This window comes from Peromyscus leucopus, chromosome 1 (assembly GCF_004664715.2).
Source record: "Peromyscus leucopus breed LL Stock chromosome 1, UCI_PerLeu_2.1, whole genome shotgun sequence".
Taxonomy (NCBI): Eukaryota; Metazoa; Chordata; class Mammalia; order Rodentia; family Cricetidae; genus Peromyscus; species Peromyscus leucopus.
Window position 1 is genome coordinate 125,623,343 of NC_051063.1, and position 16,513 is coordinate 125,639,855.

Consider the following 16,513-nt stretch of genomic DNA (forward strand, 5'->3'; position numbering starts at 1 on the left):
ATTGGAGACAAGGATAGATATTTGGAACAAGGGACAGGCAAAGACAGCAAACTTTGCCTGGTGGGCAATCTTATATGTCTCCAAAAGGAACCCAACCCAGAGACAGGTGATGACGTAATTGCTTAGAGGAGGCTGGAGCACCATAGGGGGTTGGGTGATTGGGAAGGGGTAGGCACATTTTTTGCACAATAAGATATAGTGGCACAAGATAGCCAAAGGACCATCATCACAGAGGTTGTGGGGCATGGAATTCAGAGGACACAAGCCACCTCTCTATGCCATCGCATAGACAGATGCATGGGCCTAGGGGCTATGAGCCCAAAAGACAGTGAGCAAAATGAGACTGATCTCCAGTGTCCCAGAGAGTCAGTAAGAATAAACAGCACAAGATAGCTAATGGATTTTCATCACAATAGCTATGGGCCATGGAGGGCTTAGGCCTGAGGGGCTTAGATCCTGAAAGACAAGTAGCACCACAGTCATGAAAGATAGCGAGTGAATCCTCAGTTGTGGGAAAATGGTCGAAAGGGAAGGGAAGAATCTTACTGATCTGATAGGATGAAGAATGTCCTGTGACCCTCCAGCCAGAAAATGGTGGGTGGTACAGGGTCCCAAAGGCTCCTCAGACTGCTGGTGGGCAGGAGAAAGCAGTGGGATTGCCTGGCAGCACTGGGCACCAATTTTATGATTTATTGCATGGGGGGGGGGAGGCAAGGGTATCCCTAGCATGCAGGGAAACACGCTGGCATGCTGGGAAGATGCAGCAGGGGGCGGGTGACCCACTCCATGCAGGCGGCAGTGGGGTGGTGGGTGCACATTCACAACCCAGACACTACATCTGTGGGGAAATGGTTTATTATAATAGAGAGACAAAGAGAAGATAGGAAAGAAGAGAGAAAGAGAGATGGTGAAGAAAGAGAGACAGAAGGGTTGAGAGATGCACACCTTGTAGGAGTGGAGGGAGAGACAGAAAAGGGATAGAGTTTTTCCTTGAAAAGAGACTTTTACATTAGGACATAGGGTGGCGCCAAGGGGCAGGATCCGAATATTAACACTCTGCCTTCCCAGTGCTGAGATTAAAGGTGTGCCCTACCGCACCTGGCTCTAAACTTTTCTTTAATTCCTTTCACAAATTGGAAACTTAGCTCAGTGGGATCTTATCCTGAGGTCACTGATCCCTTTATTCAATTTCTTATTCCATCTGTTTATCTCCTTAAACACAGGATTTAGCTCCATTTTGCTTCCTGGCATCCCCTTTCTCCTCAAAATTTGCATTATGTAATTTACCCTGTTCAGGTTGCTCTTTTTCATTATAAATATTCCTTAGAGTTACCACTAATATTCATACAACAGAGTCTATACTAGGCTGTTTTGAATTTTTTTTCCCCAAGAGAATTAATCCCAAACTCTTTGCTTTAGCCTCAGGTAGACTCTTTGTACAAGGGCAAACTGCAGCTACTTCCTTTACCCAAATATCACAAGAATGATCTCTCAGCAACATACAAAATTTTTCTCCTCTGAAACCTCTTGAGTGAGCCTCTAACAGTTCATATAACTCTTAGCATCTCTGTCTTCCATGTTTCTATAAATATAGCCCATCTAGCCATGCTTAAATATTTCCACTGCTTTTATAATTCAAAGACCAAATTCCTCCAAAGACATGGTCCAGCCTATCACAGCAATACTTCAGTCCTTGATATCAACTTCTCTCTTAACTGGTGTTTTCTATTTATGTGAAGAGACACCATGACCACAGCAACTCTTACAATGAAAACATTTAACTGAGCAATCTCACTTATAGTTCCAGACATGCAGTTCATTATCATGTCAGAGAGCATGGCATCATGTAGGCAGACATGGTGCTGGCTTCATTTTGGCTTGAAGGCAATAGGAAGTTGACTGAGGCACTGGGCAGTATCCTGAGCATAGGAATCTTCAAAGCCCACCATCATAGTAACATACTTCCTCCAACAAGGCCATACCTATGCCAACAAAGCCACACCTCCTAATAGTGTCACTCTTTATGAGATTATGGGGGCCAATTACATTCAAACTACCACATCTATCATTTGCATTGAAGGATTATTAGAAGAAAGGTGTTACTTTGCATTTGTTGAAATATTGCTGCTGTCTCTTGTTATTAACTTTAATACTTCTCACTTCTATCTCATACTTTCCTTGGGTCTGACTAGATAGATGCTGGAGAATTTCTACTTTAGTGCATTTGGGGATGAACAGTTCTGACTTTCCATTGCTGCCTACTGAAAAAGGTCTGTCTTCCTTACCTGCTGAAGGTACTGTTCTTTTTTTTTATGTAGGTAAGATACTAAAGCCAATATTAAACATGATTTTATTCAGTTTTGCCTCAAAATCATGTTTATTTAAAAATAATTTGGGGATTTATACTCACAAGTCATGTGCATTACAAAATAGAGAATCAGAACACTTGTTTGTAGCTTAGTTCTAAGGAGTTCTTACATCCACACCTTGTCAACATTATCAAGGTTGGAGAGTTGATTGGCTAATGATACAGAGCAGCAAGAATTTTTCCAATCATCATCACCACACACTAACCACCATCACACAGTAACTTGTCATTTTTTTTTTTTAAAGCGTAAGATTTCTTGAATGTAGTCACATCAGGAAGAGGAAGAAACAGGTCTCTGGATTCCCAACCATCCCTCTCCATCCTGCTAAATCCATGTTGGGGTCCTTGGCATAAGGTTCAGGTTTGAGAAGGCAAGAGGTATGCCTGTGTATCTTTGTTCCCAACAGTCTCCTTCACATGAAAGATGCAAAATAATATGAGTATCATGTATCCATATCCTTGCATTTCAAATGCCATAAAAATATCATTTACATAGGGAAATTACTCTTATTTTTTTCTTCTGTGCTGGGGGTTAAACTGGGGTTTTACTTGCTATGGAAGCACTCTCTTCAGGGCCCTCTAGTGGATTTTTTAATTAGTATCAGCTCCCAAGTTAGTGATTTAATCATTTCTTCTTCTAAGCAAGCATCAGCTGCTTTAATCTCCCAAACACATGGGTCTCTTTGGGCTGATCAATGCGATAGAGGAAAATTGGGAAAACAGGAAGAAGGGAGGAGAGACACTGTAGCCACCGACAGGACAAGCAGCATGTAAAGACGCCGGTAAGCCACCAGCCACGTGGCAAGGTATAGATTTATAGAAATGGGTTAATTTAAGATAAAAGAACAGTTAACAAGAAGCCTGCTACGGCCATACAGTTTATAAGTATTATAAGCGTCTGAGTGATTATTTTATATGTGGATTGTGGGACTGTGGGGCTTTGTGGAAGCTGGAGAGAAGCCCTCCAGCAACAGAGGAACTGTGCAGGCAAGAAGTAGCCACGATACTCCACTGTGTCTGGGGTAGTATCATAGTGGTAATGTCCGCCTTCTCCATGATGACTGAAGAAATGAGTGTGCTCCAGTCGCAAATCAAGCCCCGGGTCTTTGGAGACAATGACTGGCAGACAGACCAAAGGAGCCTTCATCTCATAGAAATGTAACCACTTATTAACAGCTTCATCTGAGGTCAACCGGCAGGAAGAAAACTCTGCAGGCATGATGTGGGCCTTGACTTACCCCTTCTGCACCACGAAGGTGCCTCCCATCTCCCACAGGCTTATGTCCATAGTGCTTTTCTAGAGTCTGTCTCATGCAAGTCACAAAGTTGAGCTGTCCTCCTGTTCTTCTCTTGGCTTGCACCTTGATGACTGACCTCAGAATTGAACCCAAGCTTCTGAAATGGAACAGCCCCTGCTCCAAGGATAAAAGCTCCAGGCAGCTGTATTTCTTTTGCAATCTCATTTAGGTCATAAACTTTTTGTTGTTGTTTACAACAGGCATTAAGTAAGGCACACCTCCTACTTCTGCAATTCTAGTTTGCCCGCAGATGCCTTTTACAGGAAGGGTAAATGGCTCCTTTGTTAAACCTGGGCAGTCAACCACGGAAACCTGGACATGAGCAAAACTTCTGCAAAACTTCAGCAAGCTCCTCCAGACTTGGCACATGAAAAGAAACTCAATACAAGCCATTTTCTTTCTTCTCAGCAAGGTTGCTCAAACACAGCAGCTGTTGGCTAACAATCAGGAGAGTTCACAGGGCACCAGCACAAACAGTCCCCGGGGTTCCTTCGCACTTGCAGGAATGTCTTCTTTCCACTCAGGAGCACAGGTTCAATGTCAGGAATGCCTTCTTTCCACTCAGGAGGACAGGTTCAATGTCTTGCCTATCTCTTCGCCAACTCAAGGCCGAAGGTACTGTTCTTGGATGGAAAGTCTGAGTTGTCTTTCCCTGAAGCTTGTCAATGATGCTATAGTTCTTTTGTACCTTGTCTTCGCTGATGTCTGGTGAAATCTCTTCAGTCACAAGAATACCTGATTTTAAATGTAGATTGTTATTTCCCTTAAAATCACCTTCCAAATCTTTTCCAGAAACTTCCTTATTATGTGTGTGGGTGTGGTATAGTGTGTTTATTTTTGACAAGGACCATGTTGTGGACATTTATGTCTATAAAGATTCACACATTTAAGGAAATTTTGTCTGTTTAATTTTCAGGTTATTCTTAATCATGGTTGTCTTTTTCTTTAAACTGTAAAGACACAAGATCTAGGTTTTTCTGTATTCCAGCAAACCCCAGAGTTGATGCTCATCCTCATCACTCCTTTTGTCTTTCTGTTTAAGTTCTAGAAGTTTCTGTTTTCTCCACATTTTCATCTTCAGTCTTCTTTTTCATCTCATCTAATACTTTTATCCCTTAAATATTGCAGTTTTTCAGATTTACCATTTCATTTGTTTCTTTTTAATATCTCACTATTGCATCTGTCTTTTCATATATCTTAAGTGTGTTGAATAACAGTTGTTTACAATCTTGTTAAATTATCTCATTGAGATTATTATCTGTCAATTTTCTTTCAACTTTAGAATTAGTGGCTTACATTGTTTTCCCTTTTTTAGTTGCTAATTTTTATTCTGGGTGTTTTACATGTTTTTGCATGGGCGAAAATACTGTGGAGTTTTTTCTTCTTTATTGTATGTTGTTTATATTTAAATGACAACAAGCCTTCATATCTAACTCATGGTTTCTTCTAACAACTATCTACCATTGTAGTTGAGTCCAGGAATTCCCTGGCATGCTTCATTGACCCCACCTTACTCATACAAAGCTAAAGATATGACACTGTTTTTCATTGGTTTATAAACCAATTTCACAGGTTGTTTTCCCACCTGTGGTGGTCAATCTGCACAGGATTTGGAATCAACTAAGAGATAAGTTTCCAGACTCATCTGCGAGGGATTACCTTGTTCAAGGTATTTGTAATGAGAGGGCCCACTCCAAATGTGGGTGACACTTTCCAGTGGTAGCTACATAAAAGGAGATCCAAAGGGAAATATGACTTTCCCATCAATGCCATCATGTTTTATTGGTGAGTTCATGTAGCCTATGGCTGCTGCTGTGATCATTGCTATATTCCTTTGCTAATATCAGAACACAGTTTCTTCAGGCATCCAGTGTGTACTGAAGGAACTGAAGTTCCCAGGCATCCAGGAACTCCCCAAGACCTTCAGTACCAGATTGGTACTACTGAGGCATCCAACATTACAAACAGAACATTTGCCTGGTTCTCAGCATCTACAGTGTGAGAACAACTATCATAGGATGACACAGGCCATAAATAAAAGGCAGTCCAATAAACTCCCTTTTAATATATACTCATTCTATCAATGTGTTTCTCTGGAGAATTCTATGATTATCATTATATAATTTGAATATTCCTTCCCATGTTTTAGCTTTACTAAATGTCTTTTATGCTTATTGCTGAGAAAGATAAACTTGTCTTGGGGTTTCTCCTATCTGTATGACTATAACATGGCGCAAAGTGTTCTTGACCCAACAAAAACTACATGAAAAATGGAAGGTGGTCCTTTAATCTATTCTGAACTTGAGTCAAAAGCCATGAGTTTTGACAAAGGCTCTGATCATGCCCCATATTTCCTGCCTCTGACATGAAAAACATATTCCTGGGTTGGAGCCTGCCTGTTTCTCCGAGAACCATAGCTTTTGATTCAGCTTAAAATAAAAAGGAGTCTGAGACAAGTACATTTAAACATTTGTGTTTATTTATATTGACATATGCAGAGGTTTCACATGAAAATTATCAGGAATGGGAAAGAAAATAGCACAAATCACAAATTACCAGAATTATATTTTTTTCTTCACTGAAATTTATTAATAAGATGCAGTTCTCAATTGAGCATAGCAAATTCAAGCACAGATCAGTTCACAAGCAATGATGAGGATTAGAGAATATTAATAGGACTCTATTGTGAGCTTCCTCTTGGCAGAATACCACAGACACCTGATGAAATTGTGAAAATCTAACTGTGGAGATCATAACACAGATTTTGATGAGACTTTCTTCCACTGAGTTTAACAAAAAACAAAAAAAGAAGAAGATTTTGTCTTGTGACACAATTCAAATCCATCTTTCAAAAATTTACAAACTAGTAAAGCTGGTAGCCTAGAAATTGAAATGTGTTGAATTGTACCCTGCCTCTACATGTTCTGATATTCATGGGGTCAGAAGAGTATTACGTGAAAATCTGTTTAAATGTGATTTCTAAAGCATTTAAGCCAATAAATTTACAGTAGAACCAAAGCTTTGATTTTAAAATAAAAGATATAATTCCTTCTATTAGCAGATGCTTAGAACCTTTTTATAATTTTCAATAAAATACCAGTTGTCCCTTTAGCATTTTGAATGTTTTGTCTCTATCGGATGATTTAACCAGGAGTTGTGTATGTAGTTGTGGGTGTGTCTCTGTATGTACTGTGTATTCATATGCATCTAATCTGTATGTCTAGTCTGTGTGAGTGTGTTTGTGTCTCAGTGCATGCATTGTATGTATGTTTTTCTCTATGTATATTTGTATATTTCAGTTTGCTTGTCTGTGTATATATGAATGTTGTGGCATGTGTTTTTATGTACTTGTTTGTCTGTGAGGGTATTGTTTATGTGAGTATGAGTGTATTGAGTATGTATATATGACTATGTACATGTATTGTATATATATGTGTGTGTGTATATATATATATGGCCCTATATATGTATATATGCTTCAGATTTCTTTTCCTGTATCCCGTTGCTGTGATAGTATAACCTGGTAAAAGCTACTTGAGAGGAAAGAATTTATTTTGCTTCAGAATTGAAGTTAAAGTTCATCTGGTAGGCAAATTGCAAAAGCAGAAGGATGGTGCAGTTTGTAACATTGCATCTACTATCAAGAATAAGGAATGATGAATGCTTATGCTCACCTGGCCCTTTCTGTTTTATTCTGACTAGTGCCCTGCTCCATGGAATAATGTTACTCACAATTAAGGCAGGTCTCCTAACCTCAGTTAATCTAAAAAGATAATCTGTCACAGGCATGCTCAGAGAATAACCCTATGTAGATAATCCTTAGAGACATCATTTTTTTTCTAGCTGATTTTTGTATCATCAAATTGACAATCAATACTGTCTCATATAGTACATGAGTATATCATACAGTTTGTATATGTGTGTACAGCAGGGGGCATATATACATGCATGTCTGTTAAGAAAATTAAAAATTGCCCTAGGCAGTTGGGGTCAGGGCACAACCCATGCCCCACTACCCTACTCATTGCAGCCCTTATTGCAGGCCAGTAGTTAAGACTCTTGCAAGCAGGCCTGAACACAACAATCCCACATCAGACTATAATCTATAAGCCCCACTCACCCCCTAACACACCCATCACCCGAGACCTCAACTCCTCCCTAAAACACAGACTCAGCCAGCTATGATTGAACCAAGAGGTGAGTGACTGTTCTCCCCGCTAGGCCCTAGGCCCCAAGGCCCTAGGCCCTAGCCAAGCCTCTAGGCCCTAGGCCCCAAGGAACAACCTCTGCCCATAACCCCACCCACTGCAGCCCCAATTACAGGCCAGCAGGCAAGAGTCATGTGGGCAGATCGTCCCACCACCACCCCACATTGGATCCTGCAATCTACAAGTCTCACTCCATCCTTGCCCCCCAATACCCCAAGAGCTCCGTGAGACAAAATCACTGCCAGTGGTGATTGGACCCTGAGAAACAGATACTGCTTGTACTAATGGAGGAAGAGGTGGGTAGAGGCCAGTGCAAGAATACATTCAACAACATAAAGAGCAATATGGCACCTCCAGAACTCAGTGGTTCTACAACAGCAAGACCTAAACTTCTCAATGTAGAAGAAGCATAAGAAAACAACCTTTAAAATGACTTTATGAAAATGATAGAGGGCTTTAAAGAAGAAATGAAAAATTTCCTTAAAGAAATCAAGGAAACAACAAACAAAAAATTAGAAGAAATAAAAAAAATTCTTTAATAAAGTCAAGAAAACCCAGAAAAAGAAAACTAACAGTGAAGAAAGTGGTTCAAGATTTGAAAATTGAAATAGAGGCAATAAAGAAGACAAAAGCCAAGGAATGCTAGAAATGGAAACTCTGAGTAAATGAACAGGAGCTATAGATGCAAGTGTAACCAACAGAATGTAAGAGATGGAGGACAGAATCACTGGCTTTGATGATACCATAAAGGAAATATATTTATTGATCATAAAAAACCACTAAAATCAACAAAGTCATAACACAAAATGTCTAGGAAATCTGTGACACCATGAAAAGATCAAACCTAATAATAATAGGGATAAAAGAAGGAGAAAAACACCAGCTCAAAGGCACAGAAAATATATTTAACAAAATCATAGAATAAAACTCCCAACCTGAAGAAGAAAATGCCTATGAAGATAAAAGAAGCTTACAAAACACAAAATAGACTGGATTCAAAAAAAAGTCCCCTCACCACATAATAATCAAATCACTAAACATATAGAATAAAGAAAAAAATATTAAGCACTGCAAAGGAAAAAGATGAAGTAACATATAAGAGCAGACCCAACAGAATAACACCTGACTCCTCAAAGGAGACTCTGAAAGCCAGAAGGTCCTGGACAGACATTATGCAGACATTAAGAGACCATGGATGCCAATCCAGGCTATTATCCTCAGCAAAACTGTCAATCACCATAAATGGAGTAAACAAAATATCCCATGATAAAACCAGATTTAAACAATACCTTTCTACAAATCCAGTCCTACAGAAATCACTAGAAGGAAAAATCCAACCTAAGGAACATAGATACAACCATGAAAACACTGGCAATAGATAATCCCACACCAACAAATACCAAAGAAGGGGAACACACACACACTACCACACACACACACACACACACACACACACACACACACAAAAAAAATACAAACAGCAACAAAAAAAAAGGAAAAACAATCATTGCTCATTAATATCCCTTAATATCAACGGACTCAATGTGCCTATAAAAAGACACAGGCTAGCAGAATGGATATGAAAACAGGATCCATCTTTCTGCTGCATATAAGAAACACACCTCAACTTCAAAGACAAATACTACCTCAGAGTAAAGGGTTGGAAAAAGACTTTCCTATCAAATGGAATTAACAAGCAAGCTGGTGTAGCTATCCTAATATCTAACAAAATAGACTTCCAACTTAAATCAATCAAAAGAGATCAAGAAGAACCTTATATTTATCACAGGAAATATCCATCAAGATGAAGTCTCAATTCTGAACATTTATGTCCCAAACCCACACCAAAAAATGCATTACTAAAGCTTAAATTGCACATCAAATCCCAGGCACGAATAGTCGGGAACTTCAACAGCCCATTCTCACCAATGGACAGTTGTGTCAGACAGAAACTTCACAGAGAATTAAGGGACATAACAGATGTTATGATTCAAATGGTCTTAATAGACATCTATAGAACATTCCAAACAAACACAAAAGAACATACCTTCTCCTCAGAACCTCTTGGAACCTTCTCTAAAATTGACCCTATACTCAGTCACAAAGCAAATCTCAATAGATACAAAAATTTGGAATAACCTCCTATATTTTATTGGACTACCATGACTGAAAGTTAGAATTCAACAACACAAATTACAGAAAGTCGACAAACTCATGGAAACTGAATAATGGTCAATTGAATCACTACTGGGTCAAGGAAGAAATAAAGAAAGAAATTAAAGACTTCCTAGAATTCAATGAAAATGAATGTACAACATACCCTAAAGTATAGGACACTATGAAAGCAGTGCTAAGTTCATAACTCTAAGTACCTACATAAAGAAATTGGATAAATCATACTAGCAACTTAATAGCAAGCACACCTGAAAGCTCTAGAACAAAAAGAAGCAAGCTCAATCAGGAGGAACAGATGCCAGAAAATACTCAAATTGAAGACTGAAATCAATAAAATAGAAACAGAGAACTGTACAAAGAATCAATGAAACAAAGAGGTGGTTCATGAGAAAATCAACAAGATAGACAAATGTTATCCAAACTAACCAAAATGCAGGGAGAAAATATCCAAATTAAGAAAATCAGAAACAGCCGGGCAGTGGTGGTGCACGCATGTAATCCCAGCACTTGGGAGGCACAGGCAGGCGGATCTCTGAGAGTTCGAGGCCAGTCTGGGCTACCAAGTGAGTTCCAGGAAAGGCGCAAAGCTACACAGAGAAACCCTGTCTCGAAAAACCAAAAAAAAAAAAAAAAAAGAAAAGAAAATCAGAAACAAAAAAGGGAGACATAACAAGAGACAATGAGGAAATACAGAGAATCATCAGGTCATACTTCAAAAGCCTGTACTCCACAAAATTGGAAAATGTAAAAGAAATGAATAATTATCTGAATAGGTACCATATACAAAAATTAAGTTAAGATCAGAATGAGCAATTTAAATAGACCTATAACCCCTTTGGAAATAAAAGCAATCATTAAAAGTTTCCCAGCCAAAAAAAGCCCAGGGCCAGATGGTTACGGGCAGAATTCTACCAGAATGTCAAAAAATATCTAATACCAATAAGCTGTGAATTGTTCCACACAATAGAAACAGAAGAAACATTGCTAAACTCTTCCTATGAAGCTATAGTTACCCTAATACCCAAACCACACAAAGATGCAATAAAGAAAGAGAATTACAGACCAAGCTCCCTCATGAACATTGATGCAAAAATAATCAATAAAATACTGGTAAACCAGTAAAAAAAAATATCAAAAAAAAAAAAAACAAAATATCCACCATGATCAAGTAGGCTTCATCCCAGAGATGCAGGGATAGTTCAACATTCAAAAATCTGTCAATGTAACAATCTAAAAGAAAAAGAAAACACATGATCATCTCTTTAGATGCTGAAAAAGCCTTCCACAGAATTCAAAACCCATTCATGATAAAGGTCTTGGAGAGAACAGGAATACAAGGAACATACCAAAACATAATAAAGGCAATTTACAGCAAGCCAATAGCCAGCAGCAAATTAAATGAAGAGAAACTCTAAGCAATTCCACAAAATTAGGAACAAGACAAAGCTGTCCACTGTCTCCATATATATTCATTACAGTACTTGAAGTTCTAGCTACAGCAATAAGACAACAAAAAGAGATCAAGGGGATACAAATTAGAAAGGAAGAAGTCAAACTTTTGCTATTTGCAGATGATATAACAGTATATATATATACTTCATCCCTGCATCTCTGGGATGAAACCTACTTGATCATGGTGGATGATTTTTTTTTGATATTTTTTTTACTGGTTTGCCAGTATTTTATTGATTATTTTTGCATCAATTTTCATGAGGTAGATTGACCTGTAGTTCTCTTTCTTTATTGCATCTTTGTGTGGTTTGGGTATTAGGGTAACTATAGCTTCATAGGAAGAGTTTAGCAATGTTTCTTCTGTTTCTATTGTGTGGAACAATTCACACCTTATTGGTATTATATATATATATATATATATATATATATATATATATATATATATATATCCCCAAAAATTCTACCAGGGAACTATTACAACTGATAAACACTTCAGTAATGTGACAGGTACATGATTAACTCAAAAAATCAATAGCCCTCCTATATACAAATGATTATTGAGCCAAGCAAAAAATTAGAGAAACATCACCCTTTACAATAGTCACAGATAATATAAAATACCTTGTGATAACTCTAACCAAGCTAAAGAAAGACCTGTATGACAAGAACTTTAAGTCCTTGAAGAACAAAAATGAAGAAGATATCAGAAAATGGAAAGATCTCTCATGCTCACCAATAGGTAGGATTAACATAGTAAAAATGGCAATCTTACCAAAAGCAGTCTATATATTCAATGCAATGCCCATCAAAATCCTAACACAATTCTTCACAGACCTGTGAAGAACAATACTCATCTTCATATGAAAAAAAAGGACAACTAAAAAAAATCATTTATAATAAAGCAATTTCTGGAGGCACCACCATCCCTGACTTCAAATTCTACTATTGAGCTATAGCAATAAAAACATCTTGCTTTTGCCATAAAATCTGACATGTGGACCAATGGAAATGAATTGAAGACCCTGACATTAATCCACACACCTAAGAACATTTGATTTTTGACAGAGAAGTGTAGTTGAAACACCCAAGTAAACACACACAAGCTTATATTATTTTCAAACTATGGCCATGTCATGCTTCTTGTTAACTAGCTCTTATATCTTAACCTATTTCTATAAATCTATGCTTTGCCTTGTGGCTCCTGGCTTACTGGTATCTTTACATCTTGCTTCTCATGGTGAGGGCTGGCAGCATCTCCCCCCACCTTCTCCCTGTCTCTCTCTCTTTGAATTTCCTGCCTGCCTATAAGCTGCCTTGCCATAGGCCAAACAGTTTTATTTATCAACCAATCAGAACAACACATATTTGCAGTGTATAGAAAGACATTCCCCCATCACTTCCCCTTTTCTTTCTAAACAAAAGGAAGGTTTTAACTTTAACACAGTAAAATTATATATATTAAGCAAGAATTACAGTTGCAATATCTAGTCTATTTGTATTTTGTAAAATTAAAGAAAAAATTTTCTATCTATCCTGTATTTGTGAGTCTAAGGTTTCATATATAATTTATGTTTTATCATAACCAAGGAAAATTATAACTGTCTAGTCTTCAGCTACATCAAAGACCTCAGAAGGGTATAATATTACCTAAGTAAACAGGAAGACCATTGCAAGAAACTCCCATAATTCTAGAAAGGACGGAGACATCTGGCTGCCTGGACAGTCATCCAAAGTTCCTCTATAACATTGGGGCATGCATCTTTAGCCCATAGGCTTAGTTTTTCAGTCAATTTTTTTCTGTATCCTGTAGAATGTCTGGCAGTTTCTTCTGTGAAACTGTGAAACAGGAACCTGAAGGACCATCTCACTTTGCAAAGTTCAGTGGTCACCTTCCTATGGGTACTGCATGTCCAGTTTACATAACATATTATCAGCAGTCCAGGCAAGAGCAGTTTCTTGCCCAAATGGTTATTTTTGCCAAGAAGAAGATAAACTCCATATAGAATGCCTTCGATGTCCATCTTTCTCTTTGAAGTAAATTAGTGCTGCCAGGATCAGACATATCTCAATGTCCAGAAAAGTCTAAGCTTTTAAAACATTTTAAATGCCATATTCTGTAGGTCTTTGAAGTGTTTGAAGATCACCTTCCTAATTGAATTATATCTATTTATACCTAGAAAACTTAACTAAAATGACTATAAAGTTTTGACTATCATAGATGACTAATTATTAATCTGTATACCTTAATTATATATTACAATTTCTACAAGAGTAGAAATATACATACAGTATAACAAAATTAACTTTAAATTTGTATCAATAAACTAAAATCCATAGAAAAACTTTTTTAAACACGTTGTTGCTCTTTAAAAGTAGATTCAATAATCTAACCTTTTATCCTATAATATCTATATCCTATATTTCTATATTATATCCCTCTTTCTTTTTTTTCTAGAAAGAAATTGATTATGACCAATAACAATTTGTAACCAACAAAACAAACAAAGACAAACATCCATAATCCAATTTTTGGGGGAATATGGGCATATTTTTTTAGGTTACTTCCTGATGCTGGGGGTGCTGGTAGTCTTATGGGGATCTTGAGAAAATTCGAGATAATAGTCAAGTTCTAAGAAGACCAGCTATAACCTTTGTTGATATGTGCCATGTGCTAAAGTTCAGGAGGTCTGGCTTGATCAAATATAATCCATCTAAACCTGGAATGAATCTATAGTCTCTTGGTTCCTGTGGAAACAAAAGCAGAGCCTCCTTTCCAAAGCAACATATCCTTGGATCCAAATTTTGAAGTCAAGATACCTTTAAAATATACACATTGGTTTAACTGAGCAGCCTTTACAATCAAATTTCTCTCTGCAGTTAAAAATCACAAAGACAATATAATCCAGACTCTCTGTGTAATATCCATCTTTACATGACTTTTTATATTAACTTTACTGTCTTTTTAAAGGGTTTATTTTTAATACTATTTCTTTATATAACTGTCTATATTCAGTTTCTTCTCTCTTCCTAACCTATGTACATTTTTACACACACTATAAACCATTTAAAGTCTTATTCCATTTGAATCTGTCTTATTGTAAATCTATTGCTTTAAACTGCAGTGGCTAGTGCTGAAGCAGCAGCCTTAGCTGCTGACTCCGCCCATCTCAGTTTTTCAATATTGTGGAGATATTCACTGTCAGCTCTGGGAGCCATGCTCTCCACTGACTCTGGAAGGCAGTGGGTCTATGCTTCTAATAAAGCAGTGTGTAGCCCAAAAACCTCTTTTTTTTTTTTGTCTGTACTAGCAAAAGTTAAATCCATCACTCAGCATAATGTGTGGCTTGGAGACACCTCTGTGTACCATGGCGGGAATCTGCCATGCTGCAGGTCAAGCCTGCATGCCATGAACCCACCACAGAGTAGCTCAAGCCTGCAAGCTATGGTTGGCCTGAGAGAGACAATTAGGAAGCTGTTTTTAGCTCTGTTTTAGAATCTTTTTTTTAAAAAGCCTTCTCATGTTTTAGTTGGAAATGCTTGCTCCTCGTTTTGGCACCATTTTTAGCTGAAAGTTTTTCTGGTACTGACCAAGTCCCACACCCCTGCAGTCTGACAGCTGCTCAGACCCAAGTAAATACACACAGGCCTATATTATTTTTTAAAATATGGCCATGGGAGGCTTTTGTTAACCAGCTTTTATATCTTAAATTAACCCATTTCTATAAATCTATACTTTGCCACATGGCTCATGGCTTACCCGTATCTTTACATCTTGCTTCTCATGGTGGCAGCTGGCAGCATTTCTCCCGACCTTCCTACTGTCTCTCTCTTTGAATTCCCCACCTACTTCTAAGCTGCCTTGCCATAGACCAAAAGGCTTTATTTATCAACCAATCAGAGCAACACATATTCACAGCACACAGAGAGACATTCTCCCAACAAAGAAGCCTAAACTCTACAATTGGAAATAAGAAAGCATCTTCAACAAATAATACTGGCAAAACTGGATATCAACATGTAGAAGATTTCAAATAGATCTATATCTATCACCTTGTACAAAACTCAATTCCCAATGGATCAAAGACCTCAACATAAATCCAACCACACTTAACCTGATAGAAGAGAAAATATGAAGTAGCCTAGAACATATCGGTGTAGGAGGCCACTTCCTAAATATAACATCAGTAGCACAAACACTGAGAATGAAAATTAATAAATGGACCTCCTGAAACTGATATGCTTCTATAAGGCAAAAGACATGATAAATGAGACAAAATGATAGCCTACAGAATGGGAAAAGGTCTTCATCTGGCAGAAGGCTAATCTCCAAAATATAAAAAGAACTCAAGAAACTAGACATCAAAATACCAAACAATCCAGCTAAAAAAAATTGGCCACAGATCTAAACAGAGAATTCTCAACAGAAAAATCCCAAATGGCCATAAGATATTTAAGGAATTGCTCAATGTCCTTAGTCATCAGGGAAATGCAAAGCACAAGGACTCTGGGATACCATCTTACACCTGTCAGAATGGCTAAGGTAAAAAAACCACTGATGACAGCTTGTGTTAGAGAGGATGTGGAGCAAGGGGAATACGCCTCTACTCTTGGTGGGAGTACAAACTTGTACAACCACTTTCAAAATCAGTATTGTGGTTTCTCAGAAAACTGGGAATCAATTTACCTTAAGAGCCCTGAGATTCACCCCCAATACCACATAAAACAGGATGAGGTGGTACATGCCTGTAGTTCTAGCCCCAAGGATAACATCCATGGATTCAGACAAGAGAAATGAAATTGTGTCTAAATGAGAAGAGGAATTTTCCGCAAATATTATTCCCTAAATGTAGCTAGAGTTTTCCTGCCTTGCCCACAGTCAGGACAAATCTTTGTCACCTGCCAGTCCTACAGCTGCTCAGACCCAACCAAGTAAACACAGAGACTTATATTGCTTACAAACTGTAATGCCGTGGCAGGCTTCTTACTTGCTGTTCTTATAGCTTAAATTAATC

General features: G+C 37.9%; 1 pseudogene; it reads right to left on the reverse strand.

Annotated features, from left to right (window-relative positions):
- Nucleotides 1-3,005: 3,005 nt before the first annotated feature.
- Nucleotides 3,006-4,741, reverse strand: LOC114681960 (annotated as a pseudogene).
- Between the last annotated feature and the right edge of the window lie 11,772 nt (nt 4,742-16,513).